The sequence below is a fragment of the Gorilla gorilla genome, chromosome 11 (genome assembly GCF_029281585.2).
Source record: "Gorilla gorilla gorilla isolate KB3781 chromosome 11, NHGRI_mGorGor1-v2.1_pri, whole genome shotgun sequence".
Taxonomy (NCBI): domain Eukaryota; kingdom Metazoa; phylum Chordata; class Mammalia; order Primates; family Hominidae; genus Gorilla; species Gorilla gorilla.
In genome coordinates, this window is record NC_073235.2 from 34,937,925 (window position 1) to 34,955,137 (window position 17,213).

The window sequence follows — 17,213 nt, forward strand, 5'->3', positions numbered from 1 at the left end:
TCTGTGTGTAAGCCATGGTATGTGGGCTCCCCGAGCCCAGTGAAATATGCAGAGATGGTAAAACTGTATTAAAATTTGATTTTCTTTTTGTTAAAAAGATACCTAAGAAGAAACTATTTCTTTTCTTCTTATTATTGGATATTGTCTTTTCCAGGCTAGGTACCTGGAAGTGAGACAGCTGTCTCTATTAGGAGTGCTAAGCTGGCACCCTGGGATGGCAGAAGAAAAGAGGGAAGGAACTAAGGTTTCGAAGATGAATATTGGGAGTGACATGAACGAGTCTTGGAAGCGAGATGCTTCCAGCCTTCTTTTTATGTGCAACATTAAGTTTTCCTTATTTTTTAAAGGAAGTGCAGTCAGCATTTTATATTCTGCCAATGAAGCCATCCCAAGGAGATTCTTTGAGATTCTGACACATCATCTGTTAAAGGGAAATAAACAGTGGAGAGCTGGAGCCGGCTCATACCAGCCAATTGCTAGAATCTCTTCCTAACTCTTCATTCAGTGGCATCACATAGGAAGCTCCAGTGAAGTCATGTGGATGTGGAAATTCACTGTGGTGGGAATATTTAGATGACAAAAATCAGCAATGCTACGAATTGGGGCTTTTTTAGGAGTCAGTTTACCAGCACACTGCTGGAAAATCGTGCAGAACCATTGAAAGCATTAGAGATATGTCTAAGGCCTCTGTTAATGTGCTTGCTATAGCAAATAGAATTTACTGCATTCCCCCCTTGCTCCTGAGAACCTCCCCACTGTACCGCCATACCTCCTATTGCTTCTGAATACCCCCATTATACCCCACTGCTCCTGAACAACCGCATTGTACTCCCCACTGCTCCAGAGACCCCCATTGGATCCCTGGCTCCTGATCACCTTCCACTGTGTCCCACCTCTGCTCCTGATCACCTCCCACTGTACTTCCAGCTGCTCCTAAACAACGCCCAGAGTACTTCCCACTTCTCCTGAGCACCCTCCACTGCAACCCCATACTATTACTGAACACCCCCACTGCCATAACCACCACTGTTCCTGAACACCCCCACTGCTCCCGAACACCTCCACTGTACCCTGACTACTCCTGAAAACACTTCAGTGTATCCCCTACTCCTCCTGAACATCCCCCTACTATTTCCCCCACTGCTCCTGAACACCCCCACTGTACTTCCCACTGCTTCTGATCACCCCTGCTATATCCCCCCACTGTTCCTGAACGCCCCCCATTTCTCTTGAACACAACCCTCCCTCACTGCTTCTGAACACTGCCACGGTACCCTGCACTGCTCTTGAACACTCTCCATTGTACCCTGACTACTCCTAAAAACACCTCACTGTACCCTTTACCGCTCCTGAACATCCTCCTACTATTTCCCCCACTGCTCCTGAGCACCCCCACTGGATCAGTCACTGTTCCTGAACACCCCCACTGTACCCCCTACTGTTTCTGATCACCCCTTCCCTGCACCCCCACTGCTTCTGAACACCCCCCCACTATATACTCACTGCTCCTCAACATTTCTACTCTTCCCCTGACTGTTCCTGAAAACCTCTAACTGTACCACCTGCTGCTTCTGAACACCTCAACTGTACCCTCTACTGCTCACAAACACCCCCACACTATATCCCCCATTGCTCCTGAACACCCTCACTGTACCTCTCAGTGCTCCGGAATATCCCCCACTGTAACCACTATCCCCAAATATCCCCTCACTGCTCCTGAACACCCTTCGCCCTACCCCCAACTGCTTCTGAACACCCCACACTGTAATCACCATTGTTCCTGAATGTTGCCTCACTACTCCTAAACAGCCCTACTGTACCATCCGGTGCTCTTGAACACCCCTCACTCTATCCCCGACTACTCCTGAACATCCCCTGTGCTCCTGAACACCTACCCACTATATCATTCAGTGCTCCTGAACACCCCAGTACTCCTGAACACTCCCTCTGTACCCGTAGTGCTCCTGAACACTTCCCACTGTACCCACTAGTGCTCCTGAACATCCCCCACTACTCCTGAACAGCCCCACTATACCTCCTGCTGCTCCTAGACACCCCCACTGTACCCCCTGCTCCTGAACACCCACCCCACTGTACTCCCTATTGCACTTGAACACCCTCACTGCTCCTGAACAGCCCCCACTGTACCCCTCACTACTTTTTTTTTGTTTTTTGGTGACAGAGTTTCGCTCTATTGCCCAGGCTGGAGTGCAGTGGCATGATCTTAGCTCACCGCAACCCCCACTTCCCGGGTTCAAGCGATTTTCCTGCCTAAGCCTCCTGAGTAGCTGGGATTACAGGTGCACGCCACCACCCCCGGCTAATCTTTGTATTTTTAGTAGAGGCAGGATTTCACCATATTGGTTAGGCTGATCTCGAGCTCCTCACCCTGTGATCCACCCGCGTCGGCCTCCCAAAGTGTTGAGATTACAGGCGTGAGCCACACCCCTCATTACTCTTGAGTACCCCCCACTATATGCCCCATCTATATCACTGTTGAACATCCCCATCTATATCACTCATGTACTTCTGTACACCCCTCACTGTACCACTCATTGCTTCTGAGCCCCCTCCCCCATCATAGTCTCCCCCTGGCAGTGCAGTTACCACTGCTATGTATGGCTGTCACTGCTAATCACTGATATGTGCTTATGTATATCTGTCACTCATTTATGGTTTAGAGTCCTTGTAGAAGCCTTCAGTTGGCTAAGCTGAAGTCATATGTGCACACCCTCAATGCCAGAAGGTAGGAAGAGAGAAGATCTGTGTGTTGTGACTAGCTGTGCCCCGCCCACCACCAAGACTCCACGGTGGAGTCCAGGAACTAGGAAGGAGATTCACATGCTGCATAGAAGAGAAAGAACCTGGTAAACACTCAGTGTTTCTGCATAAAGTGAATCATATTATTGCTCTTTGGATATATGTTTTCTGTTGGGTGATGTTTGAGGTGGTCTCAGGTCATTTTTCTCAGGTACCTCTGTGGATAGTTAGTGATGGCCCAGTCCAAAATGTACACATATTTTTCTCAAAGAGGAGAGCAAAGTCTATATAGTCGTTCCTTGGTATCTGTGGGAGATTGGTTTCAGGACCTCCTTCAGACACCAAGATCTGAGGATGCTCAAGTCCCTCATATAAAATGGTGTAATATTTGTCTCTAACCTAAGCACATCATACTGTATACTTTAAATCAGTGATCCCCAATTTTTTTGACACCAGGGACTGGGTTCATGAAAGACAATGTTTCCATGCACCAGGGTGGGGAGATGGTTTTGAAATGATTCAGGCGTATTACATTTATGGTGCACTTATTTTCTGTTATTATTACATTGTAATATATAAGGAAATAATTATACAACTCATCCTAAAGTAGAATCAGTAGGAGCTCTGAGCTTGTTTTCCAGCAACTAGATGTTCTTTTCAACCTGGGGGTGATGGGAGACAGTGACAGACCATCAGGCATTAGATTCTCATAAGGAGCACACAACCTGGATCCCTCACATGAGCAGTTCACAATAGAGTTCATGCTCCTATGAGAATCTAATGCTGCTGCTGATCTGACAGGAGGCAGAGCTCAGGCAGTAATGTGGGTGAAGGGGGGCAGCTGTAAATGCAGATGAAGCTTCCCTTTCTTGCTTGCTTGCCCTCGGCTCACCTTCTGCTGTGCAGCCCAGTTCCTAACAGGCCACAGACCAGTCCCTGGCTGTGGCCTTGGGGCTGGGGACCCCTGCTTTAAACCATTTCTAGATTACTTCTAATGCCTAAAACAATGTAAATGCTATGTAAATAGTTGTTATACTGTATTTTTAAAGTCTGTATTTTTTTATTGTTGTATTATTAGTTTTTCATTTTTATTTTTTTGAGTATTTTTGGTCTGCTTCATTGAACCCACAGATGTGGAACCCATGGATATGGAGGGCCGGCCACATTCCTTTTTATTAAGGTATATTACAGAATGTATACACAAGTTTCCTTGGTTCCAAGAAACAGACTGATTCTAGCCAACTGAGAGAAAAAGGACTTATGGCTAGGAAACGCTTGAGCTGCTCCTGGATCTGGAAAGCTAGTCAAGAAACACGGTGGCTTTCACAATGGTTTCTGTCTTTCAGGATGGATTTGGTCTTTTTCTCGTGGCTCACATGGGCTCTGTAACTTGGCATCACTACTTCTCTCCTGCTTTGGCTGATTTCCTGCTCCAGCAACCTGGTTTGGATTTTGATTTGGTTCATTATTAATCGTATGTTGGGTAGAAAGCCTCAAGGATCTTTGGCTAGGCTAAGGAATGAGCCTTGTGCACACACAGTTTATTCAATGACCACCCACCCATGCCCAAAGAAGCACATAGAGCTGTTTTCCTGAACACCTTGATTAGAAAGGGCTTTTGGGTGTGGCAGACACCATGTCTCATCTGTGTCTGCTTTGAGGTCCCCTAATTGTGACCCAACTCCTCTCCCTGTCCTTGGGAAGTCATTGTCACTTTTTGGAAAATAAACCATTATTTAGTAAGGATTATGCATTGCATCTGCTATTATGCATTATATATCTTATCTCAAAGAATCCTCACCTCCTCTCTCTGAGGTAGGCATTACTCCTAGTTTACATACGAGGAAATTGAGGATCACCGAGGTTATGACCCTGAGGTAAGGTGGCGGAGGTGGATTTCAAATCCAGAATGATCTTGCTCCAAACCTATCCTTTTTTTCCCTATCCTAATATACCTTTGTTGACACACCCATGACAATGCCAAGACATTCCTGTCCTAGTTATCAATGGCTTTTTGAAGAGAACTTCCAATTAGGAGACTTTTCTAATGGACAGGTCAAGAGTAAAGTAGAAAAAGGTAAGGCAGAAGATAAAGGACTAGAGATGTAGGTATTCACCTTGCTGAGCTGAGGCTGCTGTAGAAAATCAGTCTTTTTCAACAGGTGGCCTCTCATATGGCCAGAAAATAGCCTCATCATCAGGCAGTGGGGTGTCACTCCTGAGTAACAAGGACAAGCTAAATTTACACAGCCCATGGTAGGAACTCCCCATGAGTTCCTTGTTTGTCTAAAACCATTTCCTGGACAATTATAGATATTGGGAGCCTTCACAGAAAACTTCCCAGGGTCTGTAAGATAAAAATTAAATCTTTTTAGAGGTAGAGCCTTAGGCACATTGTTGTAGTGCCACCTCACAATCAGGAAAATTCAGTTAATTGCTGCCTAGCTCATCTTTACCCATCCATATGCTCTGCAGAGAAGGTCATAATATAGAACCCAGAGGATCGTTGGAAAAGGAAGGGAAAATATGTACTTGTACATGAACACCTAGAACCACCTGTAATGTTAGTTCCCTTCCAGCTCCTTCTTTTTTTTTGACAGAGTCTCGCTCTGTCCCAGCTCCTTCTTCTTTAGCCTTGAAAGCCAGTCATAACTGTTAGTGTCTCCAGGAGGAAGTCTTCCTTGAATAAGCGAGTCTGAAAGAGACAATTCTATCCACTTCTTCCCCAGCTTCATCTCTTACAATTACTGTGCCTTCTTGGGCAGACCCCCTTGTTATGTATTCACTAGGATGGAAGGAGGGAAAGGATGGTCTGGGTTAGCAGATTTCAATGAAGGCACATTTATTACTTTCATATTCATGTTGAAACTCCACTTACTCTAACATCTGCAGTGTTAAGACTACAGTATGTGTTTTCTCAAATAAAATTTATGTTTGTTGACCACCATGCTCCTGGCACCACATCAGGGACTTGCACATACATAAAACATGGCATGGCTGGTGAATAGGAGAAGGTAGGATCTAAACTCCAGTTCCTGGGGATTCAACATCCAAGTCCACAATCCTTCCATTGCATCTGCCCCAGCTTCAAGCCTCCCTCACTCTACAATTTAAGGATATATTTATTCTTTTGCACTTTACTGTTTTACTCATTAATAAACCTTGTTACATTATATTCATCTTTCATTGTCATATTTCTTGTAGCATATTTTTGAATTAATTTTTCTTCTTGCTGGAATATTTTCTTCAAGAGTCTTTAGAAAGAGAATCTTTTTTTACGGTAAATCTAGTAAGGGCTTGAATGTCTAAAAATATCTTCACGGTGTCCTCAATATAAATGATGTTTTAACTAGACATAAATTTCTAAATTCAGTTAGAGAATGAGCAAAATACATAAAGAGACATTACATCAAGGAGGATATATGGATGGCAAATGAGCACAGGAAAAAATGTTCAACATCGCTAGCCATTAGGTAAATGCAAATTAAGACCATGATGAGGTATCACTACACACGTATTAGAGTGGCTAAAATAAAACATAGTGACAATACCAAATGTTAGTGAGGATACAAAGAAACTACCTACCAGAAATACATTTGCTGGTAGGCATGTAAAATCGTATAGTAACTTTGTAATATAGTTTGGAATATCATTCAGCAATTTCTTATAAAACTAACCATACATTTACTATATGGTCCAGCAATTGTACTCAAGTAAATGAAAAGACATGTCCACATAAAAACCTGTACACAAATGTTCACAGCAGTTTTATTTGTAATAGCCAAAAACTGAGACCAACCAAACTTTCAATAGGTTTACAGCTGTTGAAATAGATTAATGATAGATTAAACAAATGGTGGTACATCCATACCATGGAATACTACTCAGCAATTAAAAAGAAGGGACTATTAATACAACAACTTGAGTAAATCTCAAGGATGCTCTGTTGAGTCAAAAGGACAACTTCAAAAGGTCACATACCGTATTATTACATATACAGTTGTCCCTTGAACAACACAGGTTTGAACTGTGTATGTCCACCTACTCACAGATTTTCTTCTACTTCTGCCAACTCTGAGACAGCAAGCCCAACTCTTCTTCTTTCTCCTTTTTTTCAGCCTACTTAAAACATGAAGACAGAGATGAAGACCTTTATAGTAATGTACTTCCACTTAATGAATAGTAAATGGGATTTTTTTCTTTCTTTCTCTTTCTTTCTTTCATTCTTTTTTTTTTTTTTTTTTAAAGAGATACGGTCTTGCTCTGTCACCCAGAGACTGGAGTACAGTGAGGTGATCATAGCTCACTGAAGCCTCAAGCTGCTAGACTCAAGTGATCTTCTCACTTCAGCCTCATAAATAGCTATGACCACAGTCATGCACCACAATGCCCTGCTAATTTTCTTATTTTATTTTTTGTAGAAACAGGGTCTTGATATGTTGCCCAGGCTGGTCTTGAAGTCCTGGCCTCAAGTAATCCTCTTGCCTTGGCCTCCCAAAGTGCTGTAATTACAAGTGTGAGCTACTGTACTCAGCCCCTTATGATTTTCTTTTCTTTTCTTTTCTTTTCTTTTTTTGAGGCGGAGTCTCGCTCTGTCGCCCAGGCTGGAGTGCAATGGCGCAATCTCAGCTCACTGCAAGCTCCGCCTCCCGGGTCCACGCCATTCTCCTGCCTCAGCCTCCAGAGCAGCTGGGACTACAGGCGCCCGCCACCACGCCCGGCTAATTTTTTTGTATTTTTAGTAGAGACGGGGTTTCACCGTGTTAGCCAGGATGGTCTCGATCTCCTGACCTCGTGATCCGCCCGCCTCAGCCTCCCAAAGTGCTGGGATATGATTTTCTTAATAACAGTTTTTTTCTAGCTATTTTATTATAAGTATATAGTATATAACATATACATATAGTATATATAACATATAAGGTAAAAAGTATGTGTTGATTGTTTATGTTATTGGTAAGGCTTTTGGTCAATAGTAGCCTATTAGTAGTTAAATTTGGGGGGAATCAAAAGTTATACATGGATCTTCAACTGAGTTGGGGCAGGAAATGTTGGTGCCCCTAAACCCCACATTGTTCAAGGGTCAGTGGTATAACTTTCTCAAAGAGACAAAATTATAGATGGAGAACATATTGGTGGCTGCCAGGGATTAGGGCTGGGGAGTGGGAGGAGGTGGGTGTAACTATAAAGTGGTATTATGAGGAGGATCTTGTGGTAATGGAATAGTTCTGTATCTTGATAGCAGTGGTGTTACATGAATCTGCATATGTGATAAAATGGCACAGAACTATTTTTTAAATGACCTATTATTTGAATTCTTGCACATACGCATACAGAAGATTCTAAGGTCTAAGTGATTTCCTTCCCACATTTTGAAAATATTACTCATAAGTTTTCTTTCTTCTAGTGGTATTGATGAGAAGTATGATATCAAGGTGATTCTTGATCTTTGCAGATAACCTGTTCTTTTCTATCTTAAATTTCTCTCTGTGTTTAGGTTGGTATTGAATAATACATACATATATATATATATATATATATATATTTTTATTTTTATTTTATTTTTTTTTTTTTTTGAGACAGAGTCTTGCTTTGTCACGCAGGCTGGAGTGCAGTGGTACGGTCTTGGCTCACTGCAACCTCTGCCTCCCAGATTCAAGCAATTCTCCTGCCTCAGCCTCCCAAATGGCTGGGACTACAGGAACATGCCACTGTGCCTGGCTAATTTTAGTATTTTTAATAGAGATGAGGTTTCACCATATTGACCAGGCTGATCTGGAACTCCTGACCTCAAGTGCTTTGCCTGCCTCAAAGATAATAAATAATTTGTCTGGTCTTTGTCCTGGGTTCTTGTCATGGAGCTTCTAAAACCCATGGAGTTTCCTGGGTGATAGCAGTGGGTTTGTTATGGTAATGAGGTGACTCCTGGTAGGCCCATACATAGCTTCAAGATAGGGGCTGGTCACCAGAAAGACCAGCCACAAGGTAGGATTTTGAGCCAGCCTGACCTCCAGGAAGGGGCATGGTGGCTGGAGATTCAGTTCAATCATGTGCCTAGTGGTTTAATCAATCATACCTATACAAGGAAACCTTAGTAAAAACTAGACACCAAACTCAGTGGAGCTTCACCAGTTGGTGAACACATTATTGTGCTGGAAGGGTGATGTGTCCTGATTCTACAGGGAAAGGTCACATAAGTTTTGTGTTTAGGACCCTCCCAGACCTCATCCTATGCATCTTTTCATTTGTCTCTTCCTGATATGTATGCTTAATAAAATTGTAATCATAAGTATAGCACTTTTCTAGGTCTGTGAGTCATTTTAACAAATGATTGAACCTGAGGGTATTGTGGAACTTTGAAATTTGTAGCCAGTCAATCAGAAGTGTGGATAACCTGGGGACCCCTGAACTTGCTGCTTGTGTCTGAAATCAGGACAGTCTTAGACAGGACTGAACCCCTTACCTTGTGGAACCTGTACTAATTCCAGGTGGTTCATGCTGAAATAGAGGTGTAATACACTCAGCTGATGTCAAAATAGTGAGGTTTTCTTCATTATCCTTTGCAATATTTATCTGACTCTTTCATTCCAGTTTTTTCCACCTTTTTTTTCTGGGATGTCTTTATTAATTATTTCTTCAAATATTAGCTGCCTTCTATTTTCCCTCTCCTTCTGAAATTTTTATTTTAGGCACTGGGTGCAATGCATTAAGTTTGTTGGGGGAGTGTCTTTGGGACAACACCTGGTAAGGAATGAAGAAAGAATTAGGCAGGGGCAGTGGCAGAATTTGCCACATCACAGCCAAGGTCTCAGTCGATCTCACTGGGAGTAGGGATGGCCTCTTTGAATTGTCCTCAGTTAAGGCTCTACCAGTCATTGGATCCAGGCTGCCCTCAGGAGGGTGTCTGATTTTGGATGAAGCAGCTCTCTTCATCTAAACTGGAGAGGGACTCAACTGAGAGTTGGCAGTCACCAGTCCTCCTATTGAGGGAGTATTGAGGAAATGAGCACTTCATTACTTAAGGGGAAGAATCTGGGTCGGGGCTGGCTAACAACAGCCCATGTGCCAAACCCAGCCCACAGCCTGTTTTTGTTAAAAAAATAAAATAAATAAATAAATAAATAAAAGCTTACTTGGCGTGTGTGTCTTCACATAGCCTTTCTTCTGTTCACGTTTGTCTTTAACGTCTCCCCTCTTCTTATAAAGGCACCAGTTGTATTGGATTAGAACCCATCCTAATGATTTCATCTTAACTTGATTATATTTGCAGAGTCCCTATTTCCAAATAAGGTCATATTTACAGGTACCAGGGGTTAGGACTTCAACTTATATTTTGGAGGAGGGAACCACCATTAAATCCATGGGAGCCAGAAAATGTTTCCATTTGCCATTTAAGGAAACTTCTGTAAGGAAAAACCCCATATCCCTGTTACAGGTATGATGGTGAAGCAGGTGTGAGAGCTGAGCAGGCAGGAGTTGCACAAGTGATTCCCCTGTCTATTACTCGAGTGGCCAGACACCAGGAGGCAGCAAGTAGATTTCTCCACCGCCTCTGACTACTGAAGCCCTGGGAGTTGCTTAAGCTTATCTACTAACCACCTTGACAGGCTTGTAAACATTTTGCAACATCCTTCTTAAAAAAGAAAGAAAATCCAGCAGCCAGCAAACTGTCCATAACAGAGCCAAATGACTCACTGCCAGCACTGCTCTACATGTTTTAGGAAGTCCTTATCATCTTTCCACCAACACATCCAATTATTTTCTAAAGCAGCTTTATTCCCAGAGGATGCATTTATTTTTTGGTGTAACGGCATCTATCCCAAAAGTTAACCCCTGATGGATACCAAGTGAGAGGTACCTCCAGAGGCATAATGGTCAGTGTTTAAAAACCAGCACTCCAAAAAGAAAAGCTGGGGCGGGGGGGAAGTGCTGATATAGGCTTTGCCAATTTCCATGGTGTAAACACTTCCACAATGATTAATTTCAAGCTACTAATGTGAAGTCACTGAACACAGAATTGGGAAGAGATATGTACAGTTAGCTTTCATGAGCTGATATGAAGCAACTTCAGCACATCACTGAATATCTCAATATAGAGAGAAAGGAGTATGATTTGAGATGTACAGGGAAGACATTCTGGAGGAAGTAGGATTTGAAATGGACTTTGAAGGGTGGCTATTATTTGGTGGTATCTCTATCACTACACAGCCAGCCACATCAGTTTGGCAATTTGCATCTGTCCTACTAAGACTAAACTATGAGATTCCTGAGGGCAGAGAACGTGTTTTATTCATCGTAGTGACCCTACAGTAGGTGTTTCACAAGTATTTGTTGAATGCAGGAATGGAAAATGAATAAATAGAGAGGGCAAAGGAATTTTAGGCAGAGGGGACATTCATGGTGTGGGTAGGACAGAGGGGGAAGGAATAAATGAACAGGAGGTTTTGGGTTCAGTGAGTGGTCCATACTTGGAGTATACTGTTGGGACATGTGGTATTTCAGTTATTTATGGCCGTGTAACAAGCCATCACAAAATTTAATGCCTTAAAACATTAACACATTTGTTTTGCTCATAAATCTGGAATTCAAACAGGGCTCAACAGAATCAGCTCATTCTGGTTCATATGGCATCGACTGGGGTGGCCTGAAGACTGAGGCTATAATCATATGAAGGCTTGCTCACTCATCTGCTGGAGGTTGAGCTGGGAAGACTCAAAGAGCTGGGGATTTGAATAGCTGAGGCACCTTGAATATCTGACTCTATAGAGGGCTCTCTGCATGGTGTCTCCAGTATGGCAGCCTCAGGGCAACTGCAGTTTTTTGTACCAGCTCAGGGCTCCTGAGATGTATATCCTAAAAAGAGCAAACCAGGAAGAAGCTGTATCCTTTTGCTGATTTTCCCTTGGAAGTTACACAGCATCACTATGCCATAGCCCCTACTCAGATTCAAGGAGCGGAAACCCAGAATCCACTTCTCAGTGAGAAGAGTATGAGGAACATTGTAATAAGACCATTTGGGATGAAACACATTTTTTATATATGCGATATATACATATGCTATATATTTTCCATGTATAGTGTGTGTGTGTGTAAATACATTGGAGTGGCCACCATTGGAAAATATAATCTGCCACACATAGTAGATGGAAGGTTGAAAAGTTGGATGAGGCCAAATTGGAAGGGGTCTTGAATGTCTTAGTAAAGAGTTTGCTCTAAGACATGGAACCAACCCAAATGCCCATCAATGATAGACTGGATAAAGAAAATGTGGCACGTATACACCATGGGATACTATGCAGCCATAAAAAGGAATGAGATCATGTCCTTTGCAGGGACATGGATGAAGCTGGAAGCCATCATTCTCAGCAAACTAACACAGGAACAGAAAACCAAACACCACATGTTCTCACTCCTAAATGGGAGTTGAACAGTGAGAACACACAAACACAAGGAGGGAAACATCACTCACTGGGGCCTGTTAGGGGGTAGGGGGCGTGAGTGGAGGGAACCTAGATGATGGGTCAATAGGTGCAGCAAACCACCACGGTACACGTATATCTATGTAACAAACCTGCACCTTCTGCATATGTATCTCCGAGCTTAAAGTAAATTTTTTTTTTTTAAGAAAAGGGTTTGCTCTATTTTTCCTCTAGAAGCAATTGGCATACTAGTTGCTGATCCTCCCCCAGGGTTCCACATATGTAGGTTCATCATCCCCAGCAGGTCTGCAAGACTAACAGGTAGCATCATCATGTCTTTTTATTTTATTTTATATTTTATTTTATTTGATGTGGTCTCACTATGTGTCCCAGCCTAGTCTCACTCCTGGGTTTAAGTCATCCTCTCGCCTCAGCCTCCCAAAGTGTTGGGATTACAGGTGTGACCCACTGCATCCAGCCCTTAGAGATCTTTTGAAAAAAGAAACCTCCCTCTGGCTGGGCACGGTGGCTCACGCCTGTAATCCCAGCACTTTGGTAGGCCAAGGTGGGTGGATCACGAGGTCAAGAGATTGAGACCATCCTGGCCAACATGGTGAAACCCCATCTCTACTGAAAAAAAATACAAAAATTAGCTGGGTGTGGTGGCACGCACCTGTAGTCCCCGCTACTTGGGAGGCTGAGGCAGGAGAATGACGTGAACCTGGGAGGCGGAGGTTACAGTGAGCCGAGATCACGCCCTGCACACCAGCCTGGTGACAGAGCAAGACTCCATTTCCAAAAAAAAGAAAAAAAAACCTTCCTCAAATGTCAGGGCTCTGCATTTGATAGCACCTCAGTACTTGAAATCCAAGTGTCTATTTGCCCAAGCAAATAATGATGGCAAATCAGACCACACTGGACATGCTTCTTGCCTGTCTCCAAGCTGGCACAAACCTGCATCTCAGTTGGGCAGGTGATAATGGGGTGGCCTGTGATGGGCTACACTGGTGACAGCACTGAGTATCAAAATTGTCAGAGCACATCTAGATTGACTCTGGGCTTATTGCCCAACAGCTCAAAGAAGAGGCCAAATCCACAGTGTTGATTCTTGCTGAACACATCACACCTAATGCTGATTCCATCTGCCAAGGGATGCTGGATCCAGACAGAATGCAATTTGCATTCACAGACCCCAAGCTGCTAGTCACTTCCATTCAAAATTGTGGCCTTTCTCTGCAGGGTCTCTATCCAGCCTGTTTGAAGGATTTGAGGTGAGGACACACTAATTGGCTTTGACTGTTTTTCTGAGACACAGATGGGGAGAAGCTGCCACTGAGTTTTGGATGAGTGTCCTTCATCTCTGTCCTCCATTCTTTGCTGACTTCTCTCCTTGCAACAGTGAGAAATTTGTTTCTGGCCATAAGGCAGTAGTTGGGAGGAATCCTGAGACAGTGTGCTCTTTCCCATATTTGTCAAACCACAGATGTTCCCCAATGGAGAGAAGATGGTTGCAGGAATACAGGGAAGACATTGTAATTAATACACAATCTTTCCTTTTGCTCCCAACTTGAAATGGGCTGCGTTCAAAAGTCTGGAACTAAGAACACACATTTTCCCATAGAATAAGAGTGCCAGGCCAGCCCACAAATGCACATTTCATCTATAATGTAAGCTGAGGGAGAAAGGCAGACATCAACCAGCAGACAGGTTGGCTCAGCCTAAGTGCTTGATGCAGCTACCTAAACTGGTTCTGCCGTTCACAGTTTTTTTCCATTTCTGAAATTTGGAGCCCCACCAGAGATTTCTTAAAAGCTGCAAGCTCTAATGGCAAAGGCAATGAGGGTCTGAACACTGGAGTGGCTGGTGCTAAGTATAGTCATTTGTAGGACAGGATCTGCTTGCGCTTTAAAAAATAATAAACTGTGGCTTCAGGTAGCTGACTTCAGGAAATTGATGTGTTTTTAACTTGTTTGTTTGTTCGGTTTCTCAATGCACTAAAAAGTTTTCACAATGAAACCACTGAGATGGGGGGTGGGAGTGGCAGGGATGATGCTGCTCCTTCTGAGGCCTGTCCAATAGGCTGATCAACTCCGTCGGCACACGCCCAGTGCTAACGCAATTAAGCTCACACTTGCAATCCCCCTTAGAGTGGCCATTTCGTTTTGCGCTTAGAAAAAGTATCATAAGGCCACAAACTATGTATTTAAGCAGGCCTCTTGCCACTTGTTTGCCACAGCTCTGCAAACAACCTGAAGCTTATACTGAGTGAAGATAAAGCTGGAGAATACAGAGTCCCTGTTGTTCAGTGAATTCTGTGTTAAGTGCCCTGTTTGGAAATAGGAAATTTTGCTGAATGAAACATCTTAACTGTAAGATTCCCTGTGTGTCATACACATTCTCAGAGATTAGGAATTTTGTTTCTCTTGTATCTAGCACTTTCTACAATTAACATACAAAGATATTAATTTGGCAGTTTCCTTCCTTCCTTGCTTCCTTCCTCCCTTCCTCCCTTCCTTCTTTCCTTCCTTCCTTCTTCCTTTCTTTCTTTCTTTCTTTCCTTCCTTCCTTCCTACCTTCCATCCTTCCTTCCTTCCTTCCTTCTTTTCTTTCATGTGTACAACTTAAAGTTGTACATATATATATCTATATATCCACAGTGAGTTGATTACTACCATCAAGCAGATTAACATACCTATCACCCTTTGTGGTTGCCTCATTTTTTGTGTGTGGTTAAAAGCACCTAAAATCTATCTTAGCAAATTTTCAGTATATAATACAATATTGTCAACTATAGTCCTCATGCTGTACATTAGATCCCTAGACCTATTCATCCCTATATAACTATAACTTTGTATCATTTGATCTACTTCCCCCCATTTACTCCCCACTGGTAACTACTGTTCTACTCTCTCTATATTTTTGACTTTATTTTAGATTCCACATATGAGTGAGATCATGAGGTATTTTTCTTTCTGTATCCAGCTTATTTCACTTAGCATATTATCATCCAGATTCATCCATGTTGTTGTCAATATCAGTATCTCCTTTTTTATGCTGAATAATATTCCATTGTTTATACACCACAATTTGTTTTCCAGTCATTCATCAATTGACATGTAGGTTGTTTCCATGTCTTGGCTCTTGTGAATAATGCTGCAGTGAACATGGGAGACAGATGCCTTTACAAGGTGCTGATTTCATTTCCTTTTGGTTCATACCCAGCATGGGGGTTGCTGGATCATATGGTAGTTCTATTTTTATTTTCCGAGGAACTTTCATAGTTTTCCATAATGGCTGTACCAGTTTAGACTCCCACCAACAGTGTAGGAGGCTTCCCTTTTCTCCACATCCTCACCAACAATTTTTATGTTTGTCTTTTTGATAATAGCCATTCTAACAGGTGTGAGGTGATATTTCATTGTGGTTTCGATTTGTATTTCCCTGAAGATTAATGGTATTGAACACCTTTTCCTATACCTGTTGGCCATTTTTACATCTTCTTTGGAAAAATGTTTATACAAGTCCTTTGTCTATTTTAAATTCAGGTTATCTGTTTGTTTGTTTGCTGTTGAGTTGTTTAAATTCCTTATATATTTTGGATATTAACCCCTTATCAGATATATCGTTTACAAATATTTTCTCTCAGTCTGTAGGATGCCTTTTCATTTTATTAATTGTTTTCTTTGGCATGCAGAAACTTTTGTTTGATGAGATCCACTTGTTTTCTTTTGCTTTTATTGCCTGAGCTTTTGTTGTGATATCTAAAAACATTCACTGCTGAGGCCAATATCAAGGAGCTTTTCACTATATTTTCTTCTACGATTTTATGGTTTCAGGTCTTACGTTCAGGTCTTTTATTCATTTTAGGTTGAATTTTGTGTGTAGTGTAAAATAAGGGTCCAGTTTTATTCTTTTGCAAATAGCTACCCACTTTTCCCAATGCCATTGATTGAAAAGATTGTTCTTTCCCCATTGTATATTTTTGGTGGCCTTGTCTAAAATTAGTTGACCATATATGCATGGGTTTATTTCTGGGTGCTCTGTTCTGTTCCATTGGTCTACATGTCGGTTTATATGCCAGTACCATAGTGCTTTGATTACTCTAACTTTGTAATATAATTTGAAATCAGGAAGTGTGATGCCTCCAGCTTTGTTTTTCTTTTTCAAGATTGTTTTTTGCTATTTAGGGTGTTCTGTAGTTCCACATGAGTTTTAGAATTGTTTTTCATATTTCTGTGAAAAATGCCACTGGAATTTTGATAGAGATTATGTTAAATCTGTATATTGCTTTGGGTAGCAAGTCCATTTTAACAATATTAATTCTTTCAACTCATGAATATGAGATATCTCTCCATTTATTTGTGTAGTTTTCTATTTCTTTCACCAATGTTTTATGGTTTTCATATAAGGTTCGGATCTTTTACTTCCTTGGTTAAATTTATTCATAAGTACTGTATTCTTTTTTAATTAAAATTTTTAAACATTTTAAATGCAACACTTCACAAATTTGCATGTCATCCTTGCACAGAGGTCATGCTAATCTTCTTTGTATCTTTTCAATTTTAGTATATGTGTTGCCAAAGTGAGCACAGTATTATATTCTTTTTGATGCTATTATAAATGGAATTGTTTTCTTGACTGGCAATTGTTGCCATCCAACAATTTACATGCTTCTGGCTTGAATTGCAGATAAGCTCCTTCAGAGGAGTAAGTGTCTTACTACCTTATAATCTCTACAGCACTTTCATTTTTTTTTTGAGACTGGAGTCTTGCTCTGTGGCCCAGGCTGGAGTGCAGTGGTGCGATCTCGGCTCACTGCAAGCTCCGCCTCCCAGGTTCCCGCCATTCTCCTGCCTCAGCCTCCCGAGTAGCTGGGACTACAGGCGCCTGCCACCACGCCGGCTAATTTTTTGTATTTTTAGTAGAGACGGGGTTTCACCGTGTTACCCAGGATGGTCTCGATCTGCTGACCTCGTGATCCGCCTGCCTCAGCCTCCCAAAGTGCTGGGATTACAGGCGTGAGCCACCGCGCCCGGC

At 42.2% G+C, this 17,213-nt stretch overlaps 1 non-coding gene across 1 annotated transcript; it reads right to left on the reverse strand.

Annotated features, from left to right (window-relative positions):
* Positions 1–16,659: 16,659 nt before the first annotated feature.
* Positions 16,660–16,766, reverse strand: LOC115933944 (U6 spliceosomal RNA). Its single transcript, XR_004069770.1, has one exon. It is a non-coding gene; the product is annotated as a U6 spliceosomal RNA (small nuclear RNA).
* Between the last annotated feature and the right edge of the window lie 447 nt (positions 16,767–17,213).